Below are 16,624 nucleotides of genomic sequence, written 5' to 3' on the forward strand. Positions count from 1 at the left end.
AGCTAGAGCTCTGTTCTCAGCTTGCTTGGGCTCTGTATTTTGCCTATGCACATGGATGCTTTTCTCACTCCCCTGGGCTCTGGCCCTCCAGGCTTCTCACCACCTACTTCCTCACTCTGCATGGACATTTTCCTTATCCTACTGGTACTCCAACACCCATCAAGGGCACTCCTCTATGTAGATACTCTCATTATCTTGCTTGGTGCTGAAACCCTAAGATGAGCCATCTGTACTACATGGATGTTATCCTCACCAGCTGGCTGATTCTTCATGACTATCTATCTCATGGAGACACCTTCCTTGACATCTTACACAAAGCTGTCCTTCCAGACAGTAAGTCCTTCTATGACTATCTTGCTTGGCCTTACCTAAGAGCTCTAAGATCAAACTGTTCAGGAATTTGAAGGGAAAGATCTGTTGGTTGGGTTCTTTGGAAAGCAAATGCAGAAAATGGAGTTAGGAGAACAAAAGATCCACTGTAGAGTAGCACCTTAGAGGAACTGGGCCCATCAGGCAGGGAGAGGCAGGTTATGCCAACTGTTGGACTGTGAGGCAGATGCAGATGTCTCACTTCCCGGAATTTCACACCACTCCTCTTCTCTTTTACAGAAGACCTCCATTTCTGATAACTGAAAGAAACCCAAAGAAGACTTTTGCTTTACAAAAAAGGTGAAATGCAAAAGTAGCATCTGGCATTGCTTTTGCAGCAAGATGAGTCCTTATAGAGACAGCATACATCCCAGGAGCCAGAGTGGTCCTGCCCCTCTCCTTCCCTGGGACCAACACTCAGCATTCCAGCAATGAACTTGCAGAGATTGATGGGGGTCTCTCTTCTTCATGCCATTTTGGCTTCAGAAAATTTTCATAGTAACAGTCTGTTTCAAATAATGGGAAAAATCTATATATGGAAGCTTCTGCAAGTCCAGTGAAGAGTTCAGGAGTGAAAACTGTCCTTCAAATGAGCACCATGTTTGGCTTGACCCTTGTGTGACAAGCCTGCTCAATCGAGAAAAGTGTGGCCTCAACTCAAACTCTAAGGCAAAACTGAAGGGGTTACAGCTGGCAGGTACCAGTGAGGCATAATCCTCAAAGCTTGTCAACAAATTCTTTCTTGAAGAGGAATTTGAGAGGTGCATCTCTGCATCTGTCACAGATAGGGTATGAAAAAAAAAGAGAAGGGATTTTTATTAACTTTTGTTATGTGCCAAATATCAACATAAACACACACTGAGTAGCTCAACCCACAAAAGTTCAAAATTGAGATTATTGGCTCTCAAACATCGTTGTCTGTCAGCATGATCTTGGGTGATTGGCAAAAATATATATATATATACATAATAAATCTAGACTTGGAACCCCTCAAAATAGGTCTCCGAAACCTGTATTTTTTAACAAGTGGCTCATCATTCAGAAAATTTTTAACTCTGCCTTTGATCCCTCATCTACTCAATGAATATTTCTTGTAAGTCCATTTTTATCACCATGGTATGTTGACTGATCTGGCACTTCGGTCCTGCTTATAACTCTGGAAGCTGTGGCTATTGTTTTGCTGAGTGCAACATCTTGTCCTTTTACTGTAAATCTATTTTGCTCTGGGGCACACTTTTATAGGTCAAGATCCCTGCTGTGTTATTGAAAAATGTAGGTTGCGCTGTAAAGAGCAATTGCTTCCTTCAAAGTCACAAAGTTGGGCCTAGCACAATAGATATTCTTGGAGTATGGATGCCATAACAAACCTGGAATGTTAAAGTTATCTGGGCGAGTTTTTTGTATGAATCTGACCTGCCTTGCCAACATGAGGAATTAAGCATTAGGAACATGTAAGAGAGATACTATGGGCAAAAGCCAACAACAGTTTCTGGTATTTGTTCTAGTAACACTGCAACCAGCCTATCAACCTTCTCCCATGCTTCTGGTTTCCTTTGACTTGCTGACCCCTTTGTTCTGAACCCTGACTCCGTTTTAAGTTTTTAAGTTTTTCCTTACTTTTTTTTTTTTTTTGAGAGAGGGTTTTTTTTTTTTTCAAGATTGATTTATTTATGATAGAGAGAGAGAGAAAGACAGAGACAGAGACAGAGACAGAGACAGAGACACAGGAGGAGGGAGAAGCAGGCTCCATGCCGGGAGCCCAAAGTGGGACTCGATCCCGGGACTCCAGGATCGCTCCCTGGGCCAAAGGCAGGCACTAAACTGCTGAGCCACCCAGGGATCCCCAGTTTTTCCTTACTTTGAAACATACTTCCTCATCTTTGACCTCAATGGTATTTTTTTTTTTAACATGATTTGGGTCATTTTTCTTGTTTTACAAATAAATACACACAATCATTAAAAAGTGCCTCTACTGTCTCCCAAAGCACCATAGGCAATTATTTTAACAGAAAAGTCTTCATTTCTAAAGTGAGTTGGCAGATATGTTAGTCTTTTTTCATAAAATCTTTTGCTCCAAATTTTTATTGCTATGTAAAGAAACGCCCAAAATGTAGTGGCTTAAAATAAATATAATCGTTGATTTTTTACATGTATTTGCAATTTCAGCAGGGCTTGGAAAGAACAGTTCATCTTTGCTCCTTTGTTGTTAGCTTGGGCAGCTCAAGGTGAAGGATTACTCTATGGCTGGAGGGCACTCACCCATGTGTCTGGTGGTTGATGGTGTTAAACTAGAACTGTTGGTCAAATACCTGTGCATGTGGTTTCCTCTAAGCATGGCAATTGTGTTCTAAGAGTGGCTTCTTCAAAAGAAGAAGTTGAAACTGACCATTTCTTAAGGCCTGGGCCCCAAATTGTCCATTTCTATTGTCTCTAATCTATAGGTCAGGTCAAAGAGTCGAGATTCAAGGGACGGGGACATAGAACTCACATCTCAAAGAGAAGAATGTCGAAGGCTTTGGGGGGCATTTTTAAATATTGCCATACCAAACAGATGATAAGTCAGATTTGTAGTGGTGAGAGTACTAACCCTACTTGTAAGATTAATTACTTTCGACAAAATTTATTCCAAAAAAGAATCCTAGGTTTAGTGCTAAGCAGTGGATAACACTTAAAAAAATATGTGCCTTCATGAAGCAAAGGAAAGGACAGATAAAGTGCACTTGATTGAGTCCACTATGTCATTATTCTAGAAATAAGATCTAGCAGGGGGAGGACTTCCTTTGGGGTTTTCTCTGGCAATGGAGGAGGAAGAAGATGATCACCCATTATAGTATGTCAGATTATTCAAAGTACTAACATGGACAATGTCCCGTATGTTTCTAAAAGTATCCACCAAAAAAAATTAGTGCTGCTGTTATTCATATTATACCAAGGGTAAATTTTGAATTTGTAATATTGGTGGGTATGTTCAGTGTTGCATAGCTAGCAAGTAGAGAGACTGAAATTAAAGTCAATGTTCCCTCAAATCCCATGCCAAGGCAAATTTTGTTAATATGCAAATTTTAGATTCTAAATTAAAGCAGAAGATCTGAACTTAGATTGGCAAAATGAAGAACGCACATTGTGAAGCTTAAAGAATCCCAGTGGTTCTACTTAAATAGAAGGCATAAGAAGCTTGGTAACAAGAAAAGAGCTGGAAAATGTAATCCCCTTGTGGTGGGATGGTGTTCCTGACAGAGGGAGGACGTTGTTGAATGCTCAGTAACCAAAAACTTGTTCAAATCATGGGTAATCTGCTTGGAAAGACGATTAGCAGCATGGCTCATTCTATCTGGCATAGCCTAGTAGCAGGGTTAGTGTAGTTGACAAGTTATGTTCTAAAACTGGCATTCATTAGCATGGAAATACCAAGAAATGTGTCCACTCATCAAAAGACATCACCTTTGGAGCCATGGAATCAAGTTTTAGTCCCATTAGCATGGGGAAGGCACAATCTCAGCAGCATAGAGAATCTAATTCAAGATAATTAAACTTCACAGTATTTATCTGGTTCTCAAGGAATATTTCATAGAAAGCAGATATGAATGGGAAGGTACAAGTATTGCCACTTATGGAACATCTACATTATGCTAGGTGTTTCCCATGGTGTTTCCCACTCTCTAGGTGGCCAAACAATTTCTCCCAACTTCCTCCCTTCCTATCTTCTGCCCTACTATTCTTGGGAAAATTGTACCAAATACAGGGCAAAGATAGAGATAAGGCAATAGAGTAGGCTAATGTTCTGGGTTGGGATAGGGGAGGAGCAGAATAGTTCTGTTCCCATTCTGACATTGTCCTCTCTAACTCAGACTTTTGTGGGAGTTTTACAGGTCCTGAGAGGAAACTCTATCTTTGGTAGGTTTAATAGGAGCAGTATAGAGTCAAAAGAACAGAAGTGTGGGATGGGCAACATAGATTGAGCTTCATTTAAGATGATTTGAAAAAGACTTTACAAAGCTCTTAAGGTTTGTTTATGATATCTCTGAGTTTTCAAGGGTTGACAACTGAGAAAGAACTCTGGAAGAAAACAACGATAAAGAGAATTTATTTATCTTCAGTTTCTTTTATGTTCTAAAGCTCTGAGAAGGAGACAGTTAGACTGAAATTTGAGGTCTTAGTTTGCCATGACTGACACCCATCCCCTTCTTGGGACTTACTTATGGATCATTTTATCTCACTAATAATTCTGCAAAGCCATTGAATTTGTTTCTTATGGTTGCTGTAACAAATTATCATAAACTTGGAGGCTTAAAACAATATTCATTTGTTCTCTTATAGTTCTAGAGGTCAGAAGTTCAAAATCAGTTTCACTGGGTTGAAATGAAGACGTTAGTAGGGCCATGCTCTCTCCTAAGCTCATAAGAGGTAATGTATTTCTTTATATTTTCCAGATTCAAGACTGCATTCTTTGCACTCATTGGCTCTTGGCCATTTCCTCCATCTTCAGAGCCTGTAATGTAATATCTTGCTTCAGTGACTGTATTTTCTTATTCTCCTTCTTCTCTTGTAGTACAATCTATTTCCCTCTTATAAAGATAATTACAATTAGAATCAAAGTCTGCATGGATAATTCATGATAACCTCTCCTTCTTAGATTCTTAATCACATCTACAAATTTTATTTTGCCATAGAAGATAACATTCACTGGTTCTCAGGATTAGGACTCAGAAATGTTTGGAGGCCATTGCTCAGCTCACCAAAACCACATTTCCCTGTGTTTTTTAGATAAAGTTATATGAACGTAGATAATGGATTAAAATTCAGATCTTCTCATGTTTGTTCTCCCTTACTCACAACTGTTCTATTGCCTTCATCCTAGGATGGGCACCCACATTCCCACCTGTAGGGAATCCTACTGCTACAAGATTCCAGAGTGCACAGAGCTCACCCAGGGACACAAAATATCAGATTAGATGACAGCAAATTTAATGACAAAGCCTTTCATGGCAAGTTTTGAAGTGCACCCCCATCATCAATTATACATAGAGTGAGAGACAAGTTTTTTTTTAACTCCTTTGAGACTCGTTTTCCTCATCTTCAAAATGGGAAAATTATATGTGCCTAATAGTCCATGAAGGTTATTGGAAAGATTAAGAAGAGGAAGAAAGAAGAAATGCTACTTGAATTGTGGACGCTATAGCCAGCTGAAATCTTTGGGATTTGTGAATTTATATCCAAAAAATAATGAGGAAAGCAAAATTTTCATTTTTCTGATACAGATACATCATGCTTTGATTCTTTATCTTCTGGGTGTTTGTATGAAACACTTGACTTAAATTTTAACTTTTATCTGAAGCTGCAGGTATTATCAGCAAACCTTATTACTAGACAGCAAGAAATAAATTTTTGCCTTTTGAACATTCTATCAAAAATACTTTTTGCCTTATAAATATTGAAAAAAAAAAAGAATTAAAAATCCTCCTTAGAAAGAAAACTGATTTTTTTAATGGAACAGCCTATTACACTGACCACTTTCCAATCTGATTTTTTTTCCTATCTTTTTAGTTTATCCATGTTGATGTATTGCTTCTTATATAAGCATAACATAATCCCACAGACCACATGAAAATTTCAGTGGCCAAATGCATCCTGAATAATTGCTAGTCAATTGACATAAACTGCTTTGCATCTCCAGAATCAGAAAGCAATAAAACTGAATCTGACCCAGGAGTTGCCAAGGTGATGTGTGGTAAAATAGAAAGATCACTAGACTGGGAGCCTCAAAAACCATATTCTAATCCATTTTGACAACTCTGGTCTTTTCCGTTTCTGCTCTGTCTCTGTCACTTCTTTATATATGTTCATTCCCAACATGACCTCAGCAAGTAGGTCCTTAATTATCTCTCCTTTGGGCATTGGTCATGTGATCTTAACTAGTTAACTCTGTCAGCAATGTAATATAACTGCATGCTTCTGAACACTTTGTTAATATTCTGATTACTAAAAAAAAAAAGATAATATTTGCTCATGGGGTTGTTATAGATCTTAAATGGCAGGTGTAATGTTCCTATCACAGTGACTAGAATAGGATTGGCATCTAAGAAATACTAAACAGATATCATAGATTTCTTTGTTTCTTTCTGTTTCAGCTTCAATTAATATAAAATAGGTGTGTTAAGTTAATTCTTTAAAAATACATCTATGATTATGTAACTACCCTATCCAAAAATCTTCCTGTTTCCTATCATTTGACTCAACCCACATCTGATTTGTTATTAGTCTTTCTCATCCCTCACTCCAACAGCTTGCCATTTTATTATACTGTAATCCTTGCAAGTCTCTAACATTCAATTTGTTGACTATTTTTCTTTATTTGCATTTTTTCCTGCAGCATGCCTATCCAAATCCTAGCAGCCAATAAAATATGGGGCAAAAGTAATATGTTATTTCTGGGCCAAGGAAATTAATGACCGTTCATATTTTTATTCCATCTTTCTCTGTTGTCTTCTTGAAATATAACTTCTTCAATCTAATATAAACTCTCTCCAAAAAAAAAAAAACAGTAAACAAAAAACTGTAGCCAATTTCATAATTACTGGTTAAATCACTTTAGGAATACTATATGGCTAATTCTACTAAAGCTGAACATATGTCATGCTCCTTTACTCATCAATTCCACTCCTAGGCATATATCCAACAAGATAATGTTCTTATTTTTACTACTGTTTAGTAATATTGAAGTGCAATAAATAATAGTAATACTGGAAGCAACTTAAATGTGCATCAGAAGTATAATGTTTAAATAATTGTGGTGTATTCATGTATTGGAGCACTACACAGGCACAAAAATGAAACAAACAAACAAATGAACAAACGAAAACTAGGACAAAATATGTTGACATAGATGAATCTAACAGACCAGATATTGACCAAAATCAACCAGACATTTATGCTCCCTTTACATGAACTTTAAAAACAGTCAAAGGTAATCAATGGAAGTAGAAGTCAGGAGGATAGTTAATGTTGGGGTACTGAAAGAGAACATGAAGGGGGTTTTGGTAATGTTGATAATAACTTTTAGATAGGCTAAATGGGTAATGGGTATTAAGGAGGGCACTTGTGATGAGCACTGGGCATTGTAAATGAATAATCACTAAATTCTACTCCTGAAGCCAATCAGACTATATGTTAACTAACTGGAATTTAAATACAATTAAAAAAAAAAATCTAACTGTATGATTATTTTTACCTTGTGAAAAAATGTTAATCTCCAAATTAAAGAATTGTATGCTCTGTCTAAAATATATTATAATTTAATAGTATCTTATTTAACTCGAATACCATAGCTAGAAAACTATAGATTGGGTGACAAAAGCAGAAATAAATTTCTGATAGCTCTAGGACTGGGAAATTCAAATCAAGGTGGCGGCATGGGAGGATTCTTTTGGAGTGCTCTTCTTTGTCCTGTAGGTGGCTGCCATCTTGCTGTGTATCCACATGACCTGTTCTTATGTTTTTGTGGGGGGGGAGGGTAGTAAGAAGAGGAAGCAAAAAAAAAAAGGAAGCAAGCTCTCTGGAGTCTTTATTTTAAGGATACTAAACCCATCACGGCAGCCCACCTTCATAGAAGCCCCACTCTCATGACTTGTATAAACCTAATTATCTCCCAGAGGACCAATACCATCACAATGGGGGTTAGAGTTTTTACATATGAATTTTGGAGGGACATACTTCAGTCCTTTGTAAATAGCATGTTATAAAAATAACTATAAACTTTAACCTCTTAAACTCTTCTATTCACACCACCCTAAAAGTATCCAGTGATTTAATTCTTAGAATACAATGACAACAACAACAACAACCAAATGGAAGTTTTTACAATACTCCAATACTGTTCCTTCTCATACACCATTTGCAAGCCTTTGATATTGAGAGTTAAGCCCCCTGCTTATGCCATATGGCATTGGAGAGATTATACACATACTCAACTCTGTCCTAGCTTCTAAAATTCACCCATTCTACTATATGACTTTTCTAACTCACTTTGCCCACTTCCACTGACCAATTCTATCTCATATTTTTGCTAGCAAACAAGCTTCCTCTGGAATGAGAATTTTACTCTGAGTCTCTGACAACTTGAGAATATGTTTCATGAGAGTCTTGCCAATTCTCCCACCTAAGACCACCCTTGTGTATCCTCCAGTCACAGACTAGAGCTGCATTCCAAATAAAAGCCTGGGAACTGCTATACAATCGAATCAACATCAAGTTAAGGTAAATAAAAAGCTTGTACTCCAACCTCTGAGACCCCACAATTTACCTCTTGAGTGATCTTCAAAGTTCAGGCTTTCTTCGGGTCTGTTTTCTAGGCCTGGTATTTTGTTTTCCAGTTCCATTTTAGCCAATGTTATTCAGGACCAAACATGCCAGGAATTCAAGATCATATTGATTATGGGACATTTTGATATTTTCCATCATTTCTCCTTCTTTTGTCTCAACAACGACCTTCTCATTCATTTCTTGTAACATTCAAAGGATAGTTAGAACTTTCCTAGGATATTCACCATTTGAATTAAAGAGAAGGAAGAATGAACTTGTGTAAGTCAAAAGTAGGAAAATACAAATTCTTCAAAGTCAATAGAGCATAAATCAAAGAAATCCAAGTGTGAAAGGCAAAAATACTCAAATTTGGATGAGTTCTTCTACTACCCATGTCTATAAAGTGGGAGTGTGCCAGGGTTGGGGAGGAAATGATGGACATAACCAGATCATTTATGGGAGTTCCACTGAGTCCTTGAGTCTCTGAATATAGATGTAAAGGAGTACATGTGCAAACAAATCTCTTGTTTTCTCAGAAGAGAAGAGTTGTAGTGGCTACACTTAGATGTGAATGGCATGAGACCTTGTAACATTAATGGCATTCTTCTTCAGGTTAATCAACCTGCTATTACCAAATTGTTAGGTAATAGTTTAGACACCTGGAGAATGAAAGGTGTTATTCAACAATGAGATTGCTTTCTTAAGTTCAATTAAGTGGCATTTTACAAACAAAAGTTATCATTAAAGAATTCCTTGTATTCTCTGGAGTGGTTAATGGATTATACGATACCAAGTTTCTAAATGTCATGGTCCTAATAAAATACACTAAAAAGATTGTTTACTAGCAGTTGTTTCCCAATAAAAATAATAAATGAAAGTTAAACCTGTAACAGTGTTTAAGAATAATCAATATTCAGAGAGATGGAGAAATATAATACAACACACCCTTGTTATTTTTATTTAGTCTTTTTCTCCTATGTTTCTTTCCCTCCTTCTCTTCCTCCTGTTCTGTCCTTCTCATAAATCAAACTCATTTTACTAGTGCTAAAATAAACTAGACAATGAGAAATAATATTAATGTGCTTTGTTAATTGTCTTATATTTTGGTGCTAACAATATCAACATTTAGTTGTAAAATTAATAAATAACCAGTAGAATCAGTACATAATCAATAAAAAAATCAATAAGTCATCCTCCTCCCCTTCCTTCTCATCATCAGCATCCCTGATACTGGTAAGGGTGATATAAAATAAAGTGTGAAGTACAGCCACTCTGGAAAACTGTGTGGAGGTTCCTCAAAGATTTAAAAATAGAACTACCTTCCCACTCAGCAATTGTACTACTGGGGATTTACCCCAAAGATACAGATGCAGTGAAAAACTAAGACACCTGCACCCCAATGTTTATAGCAGCAATGTCCACAATAGCCAAATTGTGGAAGGAGCCTCAGGGTCTATTGAAAGATGAATGGATAAAGAAGATGTGGTCTAAATATACAATGGAATATTACTCAGCCATTAGAGACGCGAATACCCACCATTTGCTTCAACGTGGATGGAACTGGTGGGTATTATGCTGAGTGAAGTAAGTCAATCGGAGAAGGACAAGCATCATAGTTTCATTCATTCGGGGAATATAAAAAATAGTAAAAGGGATTAAAGGGGAAAGAAGAGAAAATGAGTGGGAAATATCAGTGAGGGTAAGAGAACATGAGAGACTCCTAACTCTGGGAAATGAACAAAGGGTAGTGGAAGGGGAGGTGGGCAGGGGGATAGGGTGACTGGGTGACGGGCACTGAGGGCGGCAGTTGACGGGATGAACACTGGGTACTATACTATATGTTGGCAAATCAAACTCCAATAAAAAAATACAAAATAAATAAAAGAAAGTGTGGGTGGGAAAATTGGTACAACGATTATGAAAAGCCTTTTAAAGAGATATATTAATAAAATAATAAAATCTTAATAAATTCAGTTATAGCAATTACATTTCTGAACTCTATCTGAAAGAAATAATCCTAAATATGGATATATCATTACATTCAAAAACATGTAATGTGGTTATTTATAATACTAACAAACTTGAAACCTAAATGACCAAAAAAATTGGAGTAATTAAACAAATTACAGTATATATACTCAATGGAATATTATACAGGATTTAAACTGAATTTTTATGAAAAAGATGTCATAAATTATGTTATAAATATAACCCTTATTAAGGGAAACTGCAGGATAACTACTGTATATAATGTATGATTATAATCATGTTAAAATTGTTCAGAAAAATGAATCTAAATAAATTGTTACCACTGTAGAATTTAGACTGTGGGAGAGTTCTCCCCTTTTACCCATATATTTCTGTTTTACAAATTTTATTTGATGACTCTGAATTGATTTTTATAGTAAAATAAAAATAAACATATCTTCGAATGAAGTTATTTTGGAAATTTTGAAGGCCAATGCTTTTTAGTTAACCCAAATTTACATATCATGCTGTGAATAAACAACTTAGCAGAGTGTTAAGCACATAAGGAAAGCAGAAATGTTGGAAGCACCATCCCTCTACTCAATGACTCAACACCAGGAGGGGGTTGCAGATGTGAACCCAATTAAATATAAAGTAATGTAAATTCTGCAGGAGTCTACAAGGTAATTGTAAACTAAGTTCTTTGAGGATACAAAGAAGGAAAACCTTATTTGCAAGTGGACTCAGGGATACAGATGGTAGTAATATTTGGGATAGCATTTTTATGAGGGGTACCATTTCCACTGACATAATTCCAGAACGTTAGTTCTGGAAACAGATATTCCACAGACAAAGCCTCAGGCAAGATGTAAGAGTTACATACAGGGAAAACAGGATGGGTTAGTTTGATAGGAAGCATTCTCAGGAAGTACTGGTCTCAGTGACAGCTGGAGATATTGTGCACATGCACACAACACAGAAAGACACACACACACACACACACACACGCACACACAGACACCAAGATAGGAAAAGCGTTGATATAAGTGAAGAACACAAAGAGGCCACTTTAAGAGGAAATAGAACATACAATTGGAGAAAGGAAGGGAATAAAAATACATTCCTTTGTAATATACACTATACATGCTTTATTCTAAGGTACTTACCTGAATATTAGCTATTTAGAAAGTCTTTTCCCACTGGGAAGGCAGAGAAGTACAGCATGTGGAATGGGAGACAGGAGCCATAGAGGAGACGGAGTTTCAGCCAATCAGATAAATGCAAATATATTGGGTTGAATTTTCATTAAAGCCCTATTTTAGGAAGCTGATTTACCTGAGAAGAAGTCCCTTTATGTCTTTCCCCCTCTGTCTGGCTACGTGGATGTGGACATGGTAGCAGGGAACTTAATAAGTATTTTAGATTGTGAGCTAATCTTGAGCATTTATCCTGTGTGAGGATAAATAAGTACAGGAAAGGATCAAACCATACCAGCCTAAAACTGTCCATTCCTCAAATTTCTTTCATAGAAAAGAAAATAAAATGTCTTTCAGAAGCCCTGTTATTTCAATATCCATTTTGTGACATGTAGATAAAATTAATCCTATCAAAACCTTTATTTACTAAGCTGGTTTTTGTTTTTGTTTTTGTTTTTTTTTGCACAGTAAATATTTATCTATATTCTGCCCTTTTACAGAGCAGTAAATAGAGAATCAAAGAGACTAAATAATATGTTCAAGGATCAAGTAGTATGAGTAGGGTGAACATAAAGTTAACCCTCATCTTAGGGTTACCATAGGTATGGTCTTTTTAATGGTTGTTTGTGTGTGTGTGTGTGTGTGTGTGTGTGTGTGTGTGTGTGTTTTAAGATTGATTGATTGATTTATATTCAAGAAAGAGAGAGAGAGAGTATGAATAGGGTGGTGGGGCAGAGGGAGAGGGAGAAACAGATAAACAGATTCTCTGCTAAGCAGGCAGTCAGAGGAGAGATCCATTCCAGAATCCTGAGATCATGACCTGAGCCGAAGTCAGATGTTTAGCCAACTGAGCCATCCAGGTGCCCCATAGATGTATGATCTTTATACAACATATGTGCCATTTTCTATCTCAGATGTCTCTGATAATTATCCTTATTTTAATGCTTAGCCAACTGTCTTTCCCCTTTGTATTTAGCTTTTAAGCTCATTTTAGTTAGATGATAATAATAAACACATAAAACATCTTACCTTCTAGTGATGCATTTCTACTCACATTTGGTGAAAGCAGGTCATATGGCTACTTTTAGCTTTAGAAGGGACAGGAAAGAACAACCAAGTCTTCCATGTCTGGGAAGAGATGAGGGAGTGATTTACCAATATCCCTAATGACTAAGTAAGAATTTTGATCTAGTAGTAAGTTAGCTTCATGAATGGTTCTACCCATTTATACTCTCAATGCTAATTGTACTGAGTATCTCTTATTTACTTTTGTCCAGTCATGCTGATTTTCAACCTAATAGGCAAACCATGATATCTCACTATCATTTTTATTACTTTTCATTTATTTGATGATTATTAAGGTGGAATATTACATGATTAAAAGTCATTTGTGTTTTACTTTCAGGGATATGATCTTTTATGTCATTTTTTTTTTTACTCTTTTTTCTTATAGCATGGTACAGGGAACTAAAAGTCAAACTAAGTTTGCATCCTAACTTGGACAATACATGTAATATTTCTTAACTTTTCCAAATGCACTGTGTTTCATATATAAATATATAATGTGGATGTATTATGTATAATATATAATATAATATGCATTTTACATATACTATACAGCATGTAATATGTAGTATAGCATAATGTATTATTAAATATATTTAATCAGCTTATAATTTTGAATTTTATAGTTTTTAAATTTATTTTTTTAAGTTTTATTTTATATTTATAAATGTTTCTCCTATTAATTATATGTATATATTTTCTATTTTAATTATATATATTTAATTTTACATCCAAGGATGTCTACTTATACAACTATTTTCATATGACAGTAATTTCTTGTGCCATTTTATTCACAGAAGTACTGAACAGTTTTTCTAGAGTTTGACTCTAAGTATATTAATATGCTTATGACAGTTTGATGAGATTTTTTCCTATATTGCTTTTTACTGTCAGCATGTAATAAAGCAAATCTATATAGAACCATTAGTTTTTCATTTGAATTCATATGGATATCGTAATGAATACTTATTCTTAATTTGTTAAAGTTAATTATCTCTGCTTTCTTAGACATCATAGCATCTATAAGATATTTAATTATAATTTCCCTCTTCACTGATACCACTTTATCCTATTTTTCTTTTTTCCTGATAGTATTCCCAGAATAATATGAAAGCTTCCAATGCCATTTTAATCTTCTATAACCTGGCTTTTTGTCAAGTCCTTGTATTTCTTTGTATTTTCTCTGACTCCTACCCTTTATATCTAATTGTGTGCTTCTCAATTTATCATCATTTTAACTTATAAATAAATGCACTGTGATTTCCTGAAGAACATGAAGTAGATTTTTTCCAATGTTGTATCTGTTTTCTAAACTAAAATTGAGATAAATTTATTTGAAATCTATTTGGAGGTAAAAGCAGGAAGAAGAATATCTCCCCTCTGCCGGTCTCTTTGCCTCTACCTGTTGCAGACAAGATAGAAAGAGTGTCTGGTTCTCTAATTATACCCTCCCATACTATCCATGTTTCCATTAAGAAGAGTCAGGAGTACTAATTTCAAGGCATTATGGTCTGAGAATATGCAGGGGACGATCCCAATCTTTTGGTATCGGTTAAGACCTAATTTGTGACCCAGTATGTGGTCTATTCTGGAGAAAGTTCCATGTGCACTTGAGAAGAAGAATGTATATTCAGTTGAGTTTGGATGTAAAGTTCTGTAGATATCTGTGAAATCCATCTGGTCCAGTGTATCATTTAAAACTCTCGTTTCTTTGGAGATGTTGTGCTTAGAAGACCTATCGAGTGTAGAAAGTGCTAGATTGAAGTCACCAAGTATAAGTATATCATTATCTAAGTATGTCTTAATTTTGGTTATTAATTGATTTAAATATTTGGCAGTTCCCACATTCGGGGCATATATATTGATGATTGTTAAGTCCTCTTGTTGGATACATCCTTTAAGTACGATATAGTGTCCCTCTTCATCTCTCACTACAGTCTTCGGGGTAAATTTTAGTTTATCTGATATAAGGATAGCTACCCCTGCTTTCTTTTGAGGACCATTTGAATGGCAAATCGTTCTCCAACCTTTTATTTTCAGGCTGTAGGTGTCCTTCTGTCTAAAATGAGTCTCTCACAGGCAACACCCTTTTGAACTCAGCCACAGTAACTTCTTGCAAGATACATCCACGAAGGCAAAAGAAACAAAAGCAAAAATGAACTATTGGGACTTCATCAAGATAAGAAGCTTTTGCACAGCAAAGGATACAGTCAACAAAACTAGAAGACAACCTACAGAATGGGAGATGATATTTGCAAATGACGTATCAGATAAAGGTCTAGTTTCCAAGATCTATAAAGAACTTATTAAACTCAACATCAAAGAAACAAACAATCCAATCATGAAATGGGCAAAATACATGAACAGAAATCGCACAGAGGAAGACATGGACATGGCCAACATGCACATGAGAAACTGCTCCGCATCACTGGCCATCAGGGAAATACAAATCAAAACCACAATGAGATACCACCTCACACCAGTGAGAATGGGGAAAATTAACAAGGCAGGAAACCACAAATGTTGGAGAGGATGCGGAGAAAAGGGAACCCTCTTACACTGTTGGTGGGAATGTGAACTGGTGCAGCCACTCTGGAAAACTGTGTGGAGGTTCCTCAAAGAGTTAAAAATAGACCTGCCCTACGACCCAGCATTTGCACTGCTGGGGATTTCCCCCAAAGATACAGATGCAATGAAACGCCAGGACACCTGCACCCCGATGTTTCTAGCAGCAATGTCCACAATAGCCAAACTGTGGAAGGAGCCTCGGTGTCCATCGAAAAATGAATGGATAAAGATGTGGTTTATGTGTACAATGGAATATTATTCAGCCATTAGAAACGACAAATACCCACCATTTGCTTCAACATGGATGGAACTGGAGGGTATTATGCTGAGTGAAGTAAGTCAATCGGAGAAGGGCAAACATTATATGTTTTCCTTCATTTGGGGAATATAAATAATAGTGAAAGGGAATAGAAGGGAAGGGAGAAGAAATGTGTGGGAAATATCAGGAAGGGAGACAGAACATGAAGATTCCTAACTCTGGGAAACGAACCAGGGGTGGTGGAAGGGGAGTGGGGGGGAATGGGTGACAGGCACTGAGTGGGGCACTTGACGGGATGAGCACTGGGTGTTATTCTGTATGTTGGCAAATTGAAACACCAATAAAAATTCAATTTATTATTAAAAAAAAAAAAAGAAGTGTCAAGAGAATACAAAGGTTTGGCTTGCCCTGGGATCAAGAGGGTAGCTCAGCCTCTCTATATTCTAGGAAAAAAACACAAAGCATTGCTTTTTTTTTAGTTTCATGTCATAACTGTGAGGAAATATGTGACCTCAGAAGCCTATATCCTCCTATTAAGATCTATCATCCTATTAAAGCCTCACCTCCACTCTCTGACTCTGGGTTCCCAAGGCTTATCACCTGTACTTTTCCCAGACCAAGTCAGAATTTACAAGAAGCCCTAGGTGACCTGGCACCCCATTGTGCCTGGAATCTGGACTCCAGTGGCTCACTGGAGCATGCCATCTTGTCAACATTCACTTTCCTCTACTTCAGTCTATTCCCCTTCCCATCCCCCATCATCCATTGGGAAGTCATTTATGTGACCTATTTGTTTATCTCTCTTGGGTAGACCATGAGCCCAACTAGGATAAAGATGTTTGTCTATTTGGGTCTTCTCTATATAATCACAGTCTATAAAAGTACCAGACTCATGGTAAAT

At 36.5% G+C, this 16,624-nt stretch overlaps 1 long non-coding RNA gene across 1 annotated transcript in view; it reads left to right on the forward strand.

The window, feature by feature from the left end:
* Positions 1-14,983, forward strand: part of LOC121490172 — a 91,768-nt gene extending 76,785 nt beyond the window's left edge. Inside the window, exons 2-4 of the long non-coding RNA XR_005987527.1 lie at positions 4,687-4,773; positions 8,436-8,622; positions 14,937-14,983. This is a non-coding gene — a long non-coding RNA (uncharacterized LOC121490172). The remainder of the gene's footprint in view (positions 1-4,686; positions 4,774-8,435; positions 8,623-14,936) is intronic.
* Positions 14,984-16,624: the final 1,641 nt, after the last annotated feature.

The sequence above is a fragment of the Vulpes lagopus genome, chromosome 4 (genome assembly GCF_018345385.1).
Source record: "Vulpes lagopus strain Blue_001 chromosome 4, ASM1834538v1, whole genome shotgun sequence".
NCBI lineage: Eukaryota > Metazoa > Chordata > Mammalia > Carnivora > Canidae > Vulpes > Vulpes lagopus.